General features: G+C 34.8%; 1 long non-coding RNA gene across 7 annotated transcripts; it reads left to right on the forward strand.

Moving 5' to 3' along the window:
• Positions 1–1,581: 1,581 nt before the first annotated feature.
• Positions 1,582–8,678, forward strand: LOC113737215 (uncharacterized). 7 transcript variants are annotated; one of them, XR_011842368.1, is made up of 7 exons: positions 1,584–1,831; positions 2,382–2,457; positions 5,956–6,081; positions 6,296–6,436; positions 6,645–6,700; positions 6,803–6,852; positions 7,965–8,678. It is a non-coding gene; the product is annotated as an uncharacterized lncRNA (long non-coding RNA). The 7 variants fall into 7 exon arrangements; XR_011842365.1 differs by having other exon boundaries at positions 1,582–1,831; positions 5,956–6,436; XR_011842364.1 differs by lacking the exon at positions 7,965–8,678 and adding an exon at positions 6,934–6,996 and having other exon boundaries at positions 1,582–1,831; positions 5,956–6,436.
• Positions 8,679–12,796: the final 4,118 nt, after the last annotated feature.

A 12,796-nucleotide genomic window follows, 5' to 3' on the forward strand; every position in this document is an offset into this window, starting at 1 on the left:
TTAGTGAAATGTTCCCTGTTTCGTTTCTGGATTTTCTCTTTTTTACCTCTGTCTTCACATAACAACATCTTTAATAAAATGTAATATACTACTTACTATATTTGCTGCAAGGCCTTGGAGAATTGTTTGCCATATTAAAATTAAGTTGCATTTGTTACAAATCGTCAAATTGAATGGATTTTTTCAAATTGTTATATTCTTTGACATTTTATTATTTTGTTAATGTAATGAAAAAGATTATTTAATACTAATTTTATTTTGTTATCAATTCTATTTTAATTCATTTATACCTTAATAAGGTTTTTTATTACAATTAATTTTTTTCCTTTCTTAATCAAACGAATGCATTAACGTCTAAATGACAAAGATATGTGTATCTCTATTATATTTCATTAAAATGCTTTTTGTTGTTGTTTTCATGGTAACCGTTAGATTTGCATTTTTTTATTTTCTATACTATTAGATTATTAAATTATTTAATAAAGCTTATTTATTATAAGTTCTAATTTGGAGAGAACAACTTTTTTTAAACTTATTGCATTATTAAATTATTTAATAAGCCAGTTTATAGATCGATTGGTTCTCCTATTTTTCCTTTGTTTTGCTTGTAATAAGTCATAAGTCAAATAACGCAATCATTCTTCAACTACTCAACTTTTTCTCAATTATCTAACCAGATTAGATACTTACATTTTTCTTCAAAATTAGATTGTCCTTTATAAAAAAGTCAACCTTTTGATGAATTATCAATTGTACTTCATCAATTTATAACCATTAGATTGAAAGACAAAGTACTAGCTTAGTTCAGTTTTCATAGACTACTTTTTTAGATGAAATTATTATCAACAAACTAATCTTGAATAGTATAGTACACACCCTTACGTACACTATCAACCTTTATTGTGCTTCATTTCCTTCTCGTTCTCACATAGGAGAGAAAGCTCCCTTCACTTTTTTGTTTTCTCATGTTTAGTAATACAATTTTTCTTACTTTTACTTCAACAAATCTATGCATTTATATCTTGCTATAGTAACATATACTTTCTTTTGCATGTTTTGTATTTTCCTTTTATAGCATTACTTTCAGTACTCAAGATTTTTACTTTGCCTTTCACTTTACTCTAGATTTGTCACTTCATTTATTTTATTTAGCACCCGTTAAACCTATATAAATCGATTGGAATTGTCATCAAACACAATATACACTTTTCCTATCAATTTTATTTTATTTTATTTATGCGTTAATACTTGCTTTTTATTACAACAAATTTTTTCCTTTTATTAACCAGCAATGCATTAAGATGCTCTTTATAATATATTTACACATGACACTTAACTCATAAACAATCTTTCAAATTTTGTTACCCTTAAACACTTTAGAGTGGGTACACACAGCCAGGCCTTACTAGTATATCTTACATATATAAAGCGTCGATAGCCTTTGTGAACAGTGCAGGATGAGCCGGTTATCGCGTGATTCTTGTGGCTTTGAGGGGTGTTTTGGTCCTATTTTTGAGGGGCGTTTTGGTCCTTTGTCATTCGGTGTTTAGTGGCTGCGCTGGAATTTCCTTTGTCTGCGTGGCTCTCATTCCTTTCTTCTCATCCGCGTGGCTCTCATGCTTTTCTTCTCATTCTTGGCCTGTTCTTGGTTTTGGGAGCACCGCTTCAATTCCTCATTCTTCTTCTTAGCTTTCTCTGGCCAGTGGCGGTCAGCAACTTTCTGCTCACAATTTTGGCAGTCACCGATTCCTAGCGGTCAGTGGGCGGTGGGGGACGATTTTGCTAGCCAGAAATTTCTGCTCACAATATTGGCACTCACCAATTCTTAGCGGTCAGTGGGCGGTGGGCGGTCATTATTCTTAGCTTTCATTCTCCGCTTTCATTCTTCTTAGCAATTTTTTCTTAGCTTTCATTCTTCTTCCCTTCTACTGCATAGCTGCGTGAACACGAAAAGCACGAAACTATCGATCTAGGAGTCCGCGTCTTCTTAGCTTTCATTCTTCTTCCCTTCCACTGCATAGCTGCATGAACACGAAAAGCGTGAGCGAACTGTCGATTTAGGAGTCCGCTGTCAATCTTGTTTTCAAAGAAGGGGAATTTAGTAAACCCACCGAAGGTTGTCGTTCAATCCTTCCCCCTCTTCAAACTCGGCTGCGGGCGCAGTAGCACCAACTATGTGTATTACCAGCTTTTATTTCGTGCGATGGGTTGGACTTGGTTTTTGGAGCTTAATCCCCTCCCATTCCTCTTCCTCTGCTTTGCTTACATAAAATTGTGTCTTTTTTTGCCCTTTTACAATCAAATTGTTTATGTTTTTTTTTGTGGAATTTATTTTAGTTGGTTTCCGTTAATCAATTTGTACCATTTTTTTTTGTAAACAGTATATTCTCGAAAAGTTGAAACTTGTTGAAGAAAGGCAAATGGAAGGAAGGGACTCACTTTGTTATCTCTGAGCAGGTTTGTATCAATCTGTTTGCATTACAATTGTCAAAGGAATTTAGCTTCTTAGATTCCAGTTAGGAAGAAAGACTTTGGATAGTGGACGTCGATTTTAGTGCTGAACCACTATAAATCTTCTTTTTAATTTTACTGCATTTTGTTTACAATTTGTTTCTATTAACTTATCTTCTTTTAGCTTTATAATTGTTTGGTTGAGTTGGGACAGGTTAATCTGTCCGAAGAATTACTATCATTTCCCATATCAATCTATTTCCCATTAGGTTGGCCTATGCGGGAGAACAATACACACACAAACAATTTATTTCTTTTTTTTTTTTTTTTGGTGTCACTCAAACCCCTGAGGGACAAAACTATCCTGTAATATGCTAACAATTTATATATCCTTTTGGGCAAAAATATTCCATACCAATGAACCACTGAAAAACTTCCAATAAAGCAACAACCATCAACAACTTCCTATATCTATATATATATTGAAGTTGATATTTGACAAAAAAAAAAAAAAAATCAACAACTTCCTAAAAAAAAAAAGAAGAAGAAAAACACAATTTTTTCATTCATATTTTTAAAAAAGAAAAAAATCTCCAACAATTACTAAAAAAATTTAATAATTTTTCCTTTTAAATTTACACATGCATACGGTCTGTCATTGCCACTGGTAGATGATAGAATTGGTTGCCATTGTCATTGCCACTGTCATGTTTATCTGTGTAATTAGAAAAAGACACACACTCAACCACATGACTACTATATCTAACAAAGAAAAAAAAAACACACAAACATAACAGAAAAATAACGAGTCTCAGCTGCCTGATGCATGGCATCAGGGCTAAAAATCTAGTATATATATATATGTACTAGAGAGGGATAGCCCGCGCGACGCGCGGGAATTTGGTGCTTGTGATTCAAGATAATTAATAATTATTGTTTAATATTTTGTAGTATAAGAACTGAAGTATGATGATTGTATCATGTGATTTTAATAGAAAAATCATAAGTTACATAGTGAGTCAATAAAAATAATGTGCAATGAGACATCTTTATCGTTATACTATATAACAATCCGTTGCGATCAAAGGTTATGTTTGAATTTCAACTGCAAAGATAAGGATAGTTTGAAAATGTAAAAATGTTTGAAGTGCAATTGAAAAGTATCCAAAGGTCTCTTCTAAAACTTATCCAAGATGATAAAATATTTTAAAGTATCAATTGGACCCTTCATCTCTCGAATATATATATGTTCGTGAAAGATCCCTCAAGCAATGCTTATGATTTCTCCCTTGACTTAAGCTCAACCTAAATTATCAAGTCAAGTTTATCCATCAATCACTTTGCATCCAATCTAATCTAAAATAATTTTATTTTTGACTAACTATTTATATAATTTGGTGGGCATAATACGACTTAATCACATGTTTTTTTACAAAGATAATAATGCCCAAAAATGATAGATAGATAAGAAACTTAAGTGGTCTTTTTCAAAATTTTGTAGAAACTATTCAAATTTGGTGTTTTTTGCTAGGGGCATTTCTTTATAATATCATAAATAAGTTCAAATCTGCATAATTGTTAAAGATCTGAATTGAAACTATCTTGATTATAAACAATTGGTGCAAATAATATTTTCTAATTTTGAAATTGTAGAAAATGGTAACTAAAATCAGAAGAAATTCCTCATATGAATTCGAATTGCAAACTATAGGTAGAAACTGCTTAATGATTTTTCAATGTTTACTTATATAAGTATCCAATATAACATTTCTACTTAATTGACTCGTTTGAACTATGGATAATAGTTGCTTCAATCAAATCAAGAAACATTATTTATCATTGTACAACATACAATTATGAGTAAATGAATTAATACAATGCAATCAAAATGGTGCTGTAGCTAAAGCATTTAAACTCATCAAGATTCACTACAAATTCTTTTAGATAGCATAAAAAACAAATTTTTTGTATTTGAAACTATATAAACAGTATAATACAAGAACGAGATCATAACATGGAAAGCAAATAGAGTGCAAATGACATCTTAGTACTATGTAGCATGATTAATTTTCTTTTTTAGTTTCAATGAAGTACAAAATTCTAAGTTAATAAATTTTACAATCATAAAATTTCCAATTAAAATAAACACAAGCTGGATTCCAAATCATATTACATGAAAAAATAACTACTTGAACCATAACTGCTGGAATGTAGTCAACAGATCCCTGGAGTCAAGAACAATATGAGAAAGTTCATGAGAAATAAGGTTATTTGACTTAAATAAGGAGATAATACCTTGGCCGAGGAGGAGAAGATGATAAAATTGCTTTTCTGATTATTTTAAAAAATGACAACATTATCTCAAATTGTACTTTGATCAGAGACAGAATCTCTAAGATCTACTAAGGAAAACAATACAATTAGTCAGTTTTTGGAATTAGAAGTATCAAAAGGCAAACTATATGGAGTTGTTGAATAAACCAATCATCAGAAAAAAAAAAACTACAATCGAAGAAGACAAATCTAAAGAACTCACCTCAATTTAAAGGAAAAGCTATGCATTCCACCAAATATTTAATAGCCATAATAAAACCAAAGAGGTGAAACCGAAAAAGAAGAAAGGGTATCGGCTAAACATGGGGACATAAATATGATAATGATTGTTTAGATAATAATTAAGTTAATTAATTGTAATTAAAATCCAATTATGTAAACATCCAATTAATTTCTTAACGGATGAGAAAGGTTTCAGGAAATTGGAAGGCTTGGATGTTAGTATAATAAATGATTAAAAGGACTTTTATGTAATTCTATCAAAACACAAGCTTTATTCAGTTGTACTTGATACTCAACTTGGTACCAAACATTGTAACATACCAAACCTGCCCCTAACCTTAAATGTCTGAAAGGTTATATAAGTAATTATAGTGAAATTAAAGCTATAATGACTTGTACTCAATGTTCCAATTACTCTTTAAACACTCTCACATTCCCAAAATAGCCTCACCCCTGCGGTTGAAATCTAGTCCTAAACTCGTTCTTATATAGTATATATAAGGATATCTTCTCACACAAAATTGGAGAGAAGACCAGAGAGGGCTTTTATATTCGTCACGTGTTGGGTTGTGTAATCAAGCCCTCTGCCAATTTCAGCCCACATCGCGTTGCCCAAGACGTGACGAATATAAAAGTACACTCGATAAATTAATGAATTATTTATTAATTTATGGATTAATTAATATCTCCTTAAATTAATACAATTTATATGGTCCCAAGGTTATTAATTCATAGTGATTTTACTTTATTGTTTCGTAAGGTTGATAGGTTGTTCAAATCAAGTAGCATACTAAAATTAGATTAGAACCTTTCACCTCCTTCTTAATTGCGCCTCTTTAGTAATTTTGCAACCCCCCCAACCTATTTATGTTCACCCTTGTATATCTTACTTGGCCTCCAACTTTTTTTGTCAAAAGCAAAAATTCACTCTTATTTATTAATTTGCAGAAAATCATCCTAAGTGACCAAAGAATTTCGCTGCCACGGCCACGACCGACGACGGTCTTGAATCTAAAAGGGTAGTTTGCGCAAGTTTTAACAGTTTCAACGACCGTGACTTCAAATTCGGACGGAGTATGCATATTCCATTCATGTATACTCGGACAAATTTTTAATTTCTTGTTACTTTGTCGGACAAAATTTATTTTCTTCAAGCAATCCCTTCTTAGTTTCCGCAATCAAGTTACAAACCATCTGTAAATAGAAATCCTCTCTTTTGCTGGCTTAATTGTAACGTTTTGTGTTGGTTTGGTGGTGTAACGTTTTGTGTTGAATTTGATCCCGCAAGCTTTTGGCTAACGGATGCTCCGGTCCATGAGTCTCCCTCAGGCTTTAATTTTTGTCTGCAAAAGTGGGCTTGATTGGGAAAAATGGCTAATTGAGGGAGGATCGAGATCGATATGATATGCGTCTTGTGTGTATTCGCATGGTATGTTACCTACAATTTAGGTGTGTACAAATGCATATGCATCCGTTGGAAACTCGAAAATAGTGCACATCTGCTATTCCTTTTCTCCTCCCTAAATTAGAAGAAGTTGCATAAACGATAGTATGTATCAATTAACGTTTAACAAGTCCAAATCTGTTAAAACTCATCCAACTGGTGTGATAACACATCTTTTACCTCCCCATTTCAGTTCGGTTGGACTCAGGATCTTCGAGTATCATGCACGGATTATGTCATACAACACCAGTAAGGTTTTTTTGTTTGTCTGGTCAATGGAGGATAGTAATAGTTCCTGGCTTCACGTCGAATATACCTGTTAAGCCTGCCTTACATTCTTTTATGATCCAGGTTATTGACAAGAAGGCAGGAAAAAGTTACATTCTTGACATGGACAAAGAGTACGTTACAGTTTTGTCCCTCTGTAGGATGTGTCTCTATTCTAGTTTTGGATTGTTGACATGTATTGCTGTTTGATTCAGGATTGGCTTTCCCTGTGTACTTGAAAATATTTTGCTACTAATTAACACTGCTGTTGCTATTAACCCATTTTGTAGCTTACGAGGAATCCATAATGCAAATCCATTTCTTTGTCGTTGTTAGTGTTTACCATGAATCTGATTTCTGATTGTAGTCAAGATAAGACTAACTCGAGTGTCAATGCCCAAATACTATAGACAAAATCTTTGACTTGAAATAATGGAGGATGGCTTTACTCAAACCCCTATTTTGTACCTGCATTGCTTTCTGGAGATTGTATTTATACTTTTGAAAGGTTATCATGCTCAACACTCAAGCATAATTCGAATGTAGGCATTAGTACATGCTACCGTCTCACTGTGATTACCTTTGGATATCGGTTTCTTTCGACTGTTTTTTGGTTATATTTAGTGTATAAACAGTCGGCGGGAAATACTAGTTTGTCTGGTCGTTTCATGGAATATTTCAAAATCTTTGATTGGTTACTGTGACTGCATTTGTATGTTGTTTTTTGTGTTTTACTTTTACTCATTAAACATAGCATTGTATCTTTGTATTTTCAATCAAACATGCGTCAAATTTTGCTGGGAGATGGACTTGAGTTTGTCAGGAAAACCAGATATTGCAAATTTTTTGCAAAGCAAAAAAAAATCTGTTGTTTTGCATGAAGTCTTGTAGTTACCATGACCCTGCAAAATATTATATATATTCACTCCCACTGGAGTATTTGTTTGATGATTCTCAGCTGCGTCCAGCAGTACTGAGTGTTAGGGAAGGGACTTTGTTAACATCCGAAATAGGCTCTATTTTTTCGGTGGAGAGAAGCCTTTTGAAACTTAGGTTGGTCCTTGCTGGCCCGTCCTACAAATTTCATACACCTGATCCCAACTTTGAGGTTGATGATCCAAGTACCGGTAGTTGGCGTAAACTTGCGAGCCTGCCTCTGTTGGAAGAATCTAGCAACTATTTTGTTGGCCGTACAACTTTACGCCTCTCTATGTGGTTATTGACAATAAGTTATGTGTTTCATCAGACCGTGCCTCATTTGCCTATAACATGGTGGAGGACAAATGGGAGGCTTGTAACCGAGCTATTTCTATTTGACGGTTTCAATGGTGAGCAGTGGAAAAACTACATCACTAATCCTAGCGATACAGTGTGTGGTCCTCCATTTGACTTCTATGGGAATGTCATTCATTATGAGGAGGACATATTATTATGCAGTGGAAGAAGTCCCTTTCTAGCGGTGGCATACCAAATGGATAGAAGGAGAGTTGTTAGGAAACAGAAGCTTTTGTCTTGTTGGGCTCATAATATTGCCAGTTTGGTTGATCTTGGAGGAGGTTATTTTTGTTGCCTGCGTGATACACATCCCAGAGACTATAATGATCCAGATTTTGCCTATTTCACGTTCAAGGTTTCAAAAATGGGTGGAGTTGTCAAGCATGATCCGAGATGTGAGTTCTTGGAATGTGAGATTTTGAAGGAATGGGTAGGTAGGATGAACTTGGAGCAAAGTTGCGAACTAGTTTCTCCCTTCATAGACAATGCAGTTCTAGGGAGCATGCGATAGTAAAATAGTAGCCTGAAATTAAGTGAGGGGCATGGATTGGAGAATGATTCTCGCAACTGAGCAAAGCCTATTATCAATGCGACAATAGAAATTCTGAAAGTTGCAAGGACCCGTATTAGTCTGTACAAAAACCTGGGGAAACAGCAGAGATTAATTAATTACCATTTGATATCATTAGATGTTTCCATTTCCATTAGATATAATATTCAGATATTTCCAAGAAAATTGGGTGCTAAACTAGAGATGATTTGGAAAACAAGTGAAACAGAACATTTGACAACTATTATGAGATGGTTCTATTCTCATATATTTCATCTGTATCCACCGGTATTCATTGATTAATTATTCAACACCATGATTGCTTTGTCAACTTGGACTATGATATCCTAAATTCAGATTACGCCACATGCAGAGGCTAATAACAAATGCTCACCTTGTGAGATCCAATCATATATACCATCAGCCTTAGGCTGATGGCCACCACCAAGCCTTTAAGGCTTTGGTGGGGTGGGAGACAAGATTCTTCAAAAAATTGTGGTTCTTCAAAAAATCCAGACGGGTGCGTGGTGCATCCGTCTGGTCCGGTGGTGATTCTGTCCCCATCGGTCTCCCCCTAGATAGAGTAGGAGTAGAAGTAGGGTTAACGATTTAAGAAAAAAAAAAAAGAGATCCATCATATATTATAACTCAAGTTTTGATCTTATGAATAAGGCCATTAGTGGTAATATATACCAGCACTGCATCATTACTACTCTTTGGGAAGTTGGTGCATCATAGCTTATAGCGCATAGGGTGGTGGGAGCTAATTACCAGCTAAAGAGTCTCAGTGGATGGATGAAACCAACTTTAATTCAAATTGCACTCTTAATCGTTGAATCTCATCAACCCCACCCCACATACTTTAAGTAAAAGCAAGGCTTTTTTTTTTGCAAAAGAAGTGTACAGCAAGCCATGATAAGTTAGGTAATTTATATGCACATCTTTGTATACTTAGATTCAAAAGTGCTTACGGCTCCACGTTTGAAATACGCAAGTATGTATCATTCTTCTTCTTTGTTGCCCACCTAATCAAACTCGTCCAAGAAAACTTCTTTTCTTTTTGTCTAATTGAAGTGGCTAGGTTGATTTAAAAAGAATAGAAAATTCTCAGTTAAATTTGATCCATGTAAAACTCATGTACTGAACCTTGTGCAATGTAGATTAGATTAGTTAAGTACAACACATAAACCGTTAACGTTGACACGATAAGTTTACAAGATGCTATAACATTAGCTAGTTTGGGAGATGAGATTTGAACAGAAAAGAAAGGAATAGAAGAGAAAGACTGGATCTCGCACATTTGAGAGTTTTAAGTGAAAGGAAAGGAAAAGAAACCGACGGAATTGGAAGGAGGAAAAAGTAGCTACAGTTTAAAAAAAATTTCCGGCCCAAATCGGGCAGAAAGCAAAGGAAAGCACGGAAAGGCAGCAAAAAGTTTTTTAAATTGCCCATTCTACCCCTAAAAAGCTGTTGAATGAAATATTTATTTACTTATGTGTCCAAAATCACTTCTTTTCTTTCATAAACTCCCAAACAACATTAAAACCCCTTCCCTTCTTTTCTTATCTTTTCTTTTCTCTCATAACTTAACCTTTCTCTTCCTTTCTTTTCTATCCTCAACTCACAAACTAGCAGTGAAAAGACTTTGGACATGTATTAAAGATAATGGAAGAATAGAGGATATTGAGGAATCCCTCGTACTTTCATATATTTTTTTCCACTCAGGGGTGTCCTAACTTTTTTTTGACCAGACTAATCCCCTTAAGGCCAGCAGAGCCCTGCCTAAGGATATCAGCAATTTTACCACAGTAGGCTCGAACACGGGATCTTACCGTAAAAACGGACTTACCAGTCCCGGCTGAGCTACCCGTGGGTGCTCATACTTTCATATTTAGTACAGCTTGATTTGTGTGCTTTGCAAGTTGGAATAGCTATGATCATGATTATCGAGATTTTCAATTCAGAGTTTTCGAAAAGAAAAGGCAAAAATTATTTGAACAGCAATATAGGCATCAGACTAGCTGCAAATTGCACTTGTGCCAAACTTCTCATAATAGTTGCATGTGATGGAAATGTAGCACCTCCTGTCCTGCCAACCAACTCATTGGATTAGGACGGAGGGCTGCCACTATTCGGGTGGTTCACATTAATTAACTTCAATCAACTTGGAATGAAATTGACCATTAATTTATACTAGTATGTACTACTCCTTTGCCATGAATACACACACTACTATCACTATGCATAGAGAAGAAAAGAAAAAAGAAAAACAAACGAATAAAAGATAGCAAGAAACTGATTAAGGATCTTCCTAAATATAGAGTATAGTCTATCTGAGAGGCCGGCAGTCAAAAGCATCTTGTAAACTCCTAGCGTCCATTTCCACCTAAAACATTTAAATAAAGGAAACTCCTAGTCCATATCATATTACAACCTCAGAATGAGTACAGAGTTGTTCAGATTTTCTTCCTTGCAATTATATACCAATTGTCTCCCGAAAACAAGAACTTGGACACGATTCTGTTGACTATTACTACAATCAAATTTACTAACTTTTGCCTTGTTTAATCAGCCCTTTTTTTTTCTAATCGTGATTCATTGTAAAGGGTCCACTCCATTCCACCGTAGTACATCTGCAAGGTTCTTGGATAAGGAAGCGAATTAAGATGACGAAGGTTCTTGGGATCAGACATTGCATTGCCAAGAGATCAGTGCTTCGGTTGCTTTTACACTAAAATCCAGAGACCGCCTCACGTGCATACTATTCAAGTAATTAAACATCAAGAATTGTTATAGACAAGAGAGTTCCACCCACCCATGCCACCAACCCCCCCCCCCCTCTCTTCTCCCATCTCTCCAAAACCAGAAAAAAAAAAAAAGAAAAGAAAAAGCGAAATGGGTTCTAAGTTCCAACTTCTGAGCCGTGCATAATGTATAGGTTTACATATTGAGCAGGCAGGCAAGCTTAAGAGCATGAGTTGTCTGATAAAACATAAATAGGTTCAAGAAAAAGAAAAAGATCCCATTTAGGTTCTTTAGTTATGAGTCTTGGGTGGAACTCAATGGCAGAATTTCGCATGTATAACTGTTTTTCTTATTTAATTTGCCCAATTTATTTACCAGCTCTTTGAATGGAGTTCACACATCGAGGTTCTTGTTTGTTCTATTTTGTGGGGTGGGACATTGACGCATTGTTGATAAGATGAATTTGCATATTCGATTTATCTAAACAGCAGAAATGAAAAGTAAACCACCTCTTGCTTTCTGATTTTAACATAGTATAGGGTTATTTTGTGGTCTTGGCAAGAAGTTATTTATTGTCTTCTAGCATCTTTGTTTACTTGGACCATCAATATCCATGGCATTCATTAGTGTTTATATATATATAATTTTTTGTCAGAGAAGAACTATAAAGAGAGGGGGGGTCTCAAAATCAAGAAATGATGATATTTTTATGGTGGCATCCGAATCAAATAGATATTTGTGCATTTTTTTCAACTAAAACCTGAAAATGTCAGTCAACCACATGCTAATAAGATTCCAAAGAAAAAAAAAGAAAGAACAGGAGAATATCAAAATTTGAGTATTTACAGTAAGTACTGGTGGAATCAAGAAAGCGATAAAATGGTGTATAGGAAGTTGATATGTTTGATAGAAGTGGACAAAAAAATGTCATCACTCTGCCTAGTTGTTTTGCCTTGAAAATAATGGGACAAGTCAGGTCAATCATCCCTGGCTGCTTGAGTGACGACAAGAGAATCAGACTGCATGCAAGTTTGAGCTAAGGGTAAATTGCCTGCTGCCTCCAACTCCGAGAGTTATAGAACTATGCGTACTGTACACTGTGCCCCATGCCCATGCCACAGCTGGTTTGGTCAGAGATGCAGGAAAATTACTCTCTGTTTCTGAGAACAATAATGCCACAAGGGCAGTAAAATACTCTCTATTTCACTAGCTTACTCTCTATAATGCCACAATTCTTTTTCCCAAAAGAAAAAAAAAAGGGTTTAGTTTAACTTGGTGTTCACATAATAGAACTGTAATATAAGATGGGTATATTAAAAGGTGGAAACTTTTCTTGGCACATTAAAAGGGTTTGATGTCTTTAAAAGGGGCACTGCCGATGCCTTCATTTTCCTATCTTATTACCAGCTTGTAATCAGAAAAGTGCTGAGAATGGAATGTCCAATTTTTCTCCATGACTTTGATTAGAGTTTTTCTCCAATCAAGGCAGCATCCCAGAAGCTATTCAA

The sequence above is a fragment of the Coffea arabica genome, chromosome 3e (genome assembly GCF_036785885.1).
Source record: "Coffea arabica cultivar ET-39 chromosome 3e, Coffea Arabica ET-39 HiFi, whole genome shotgun sequence".
Classification (NCBI taxonomy): domain Eukaryota; kingdom Viridiplantae; phylum Streptophyta; class Magnoliopsida; order Gentianales; family Rubiaceae; genus Coffea; species Coffea arabica.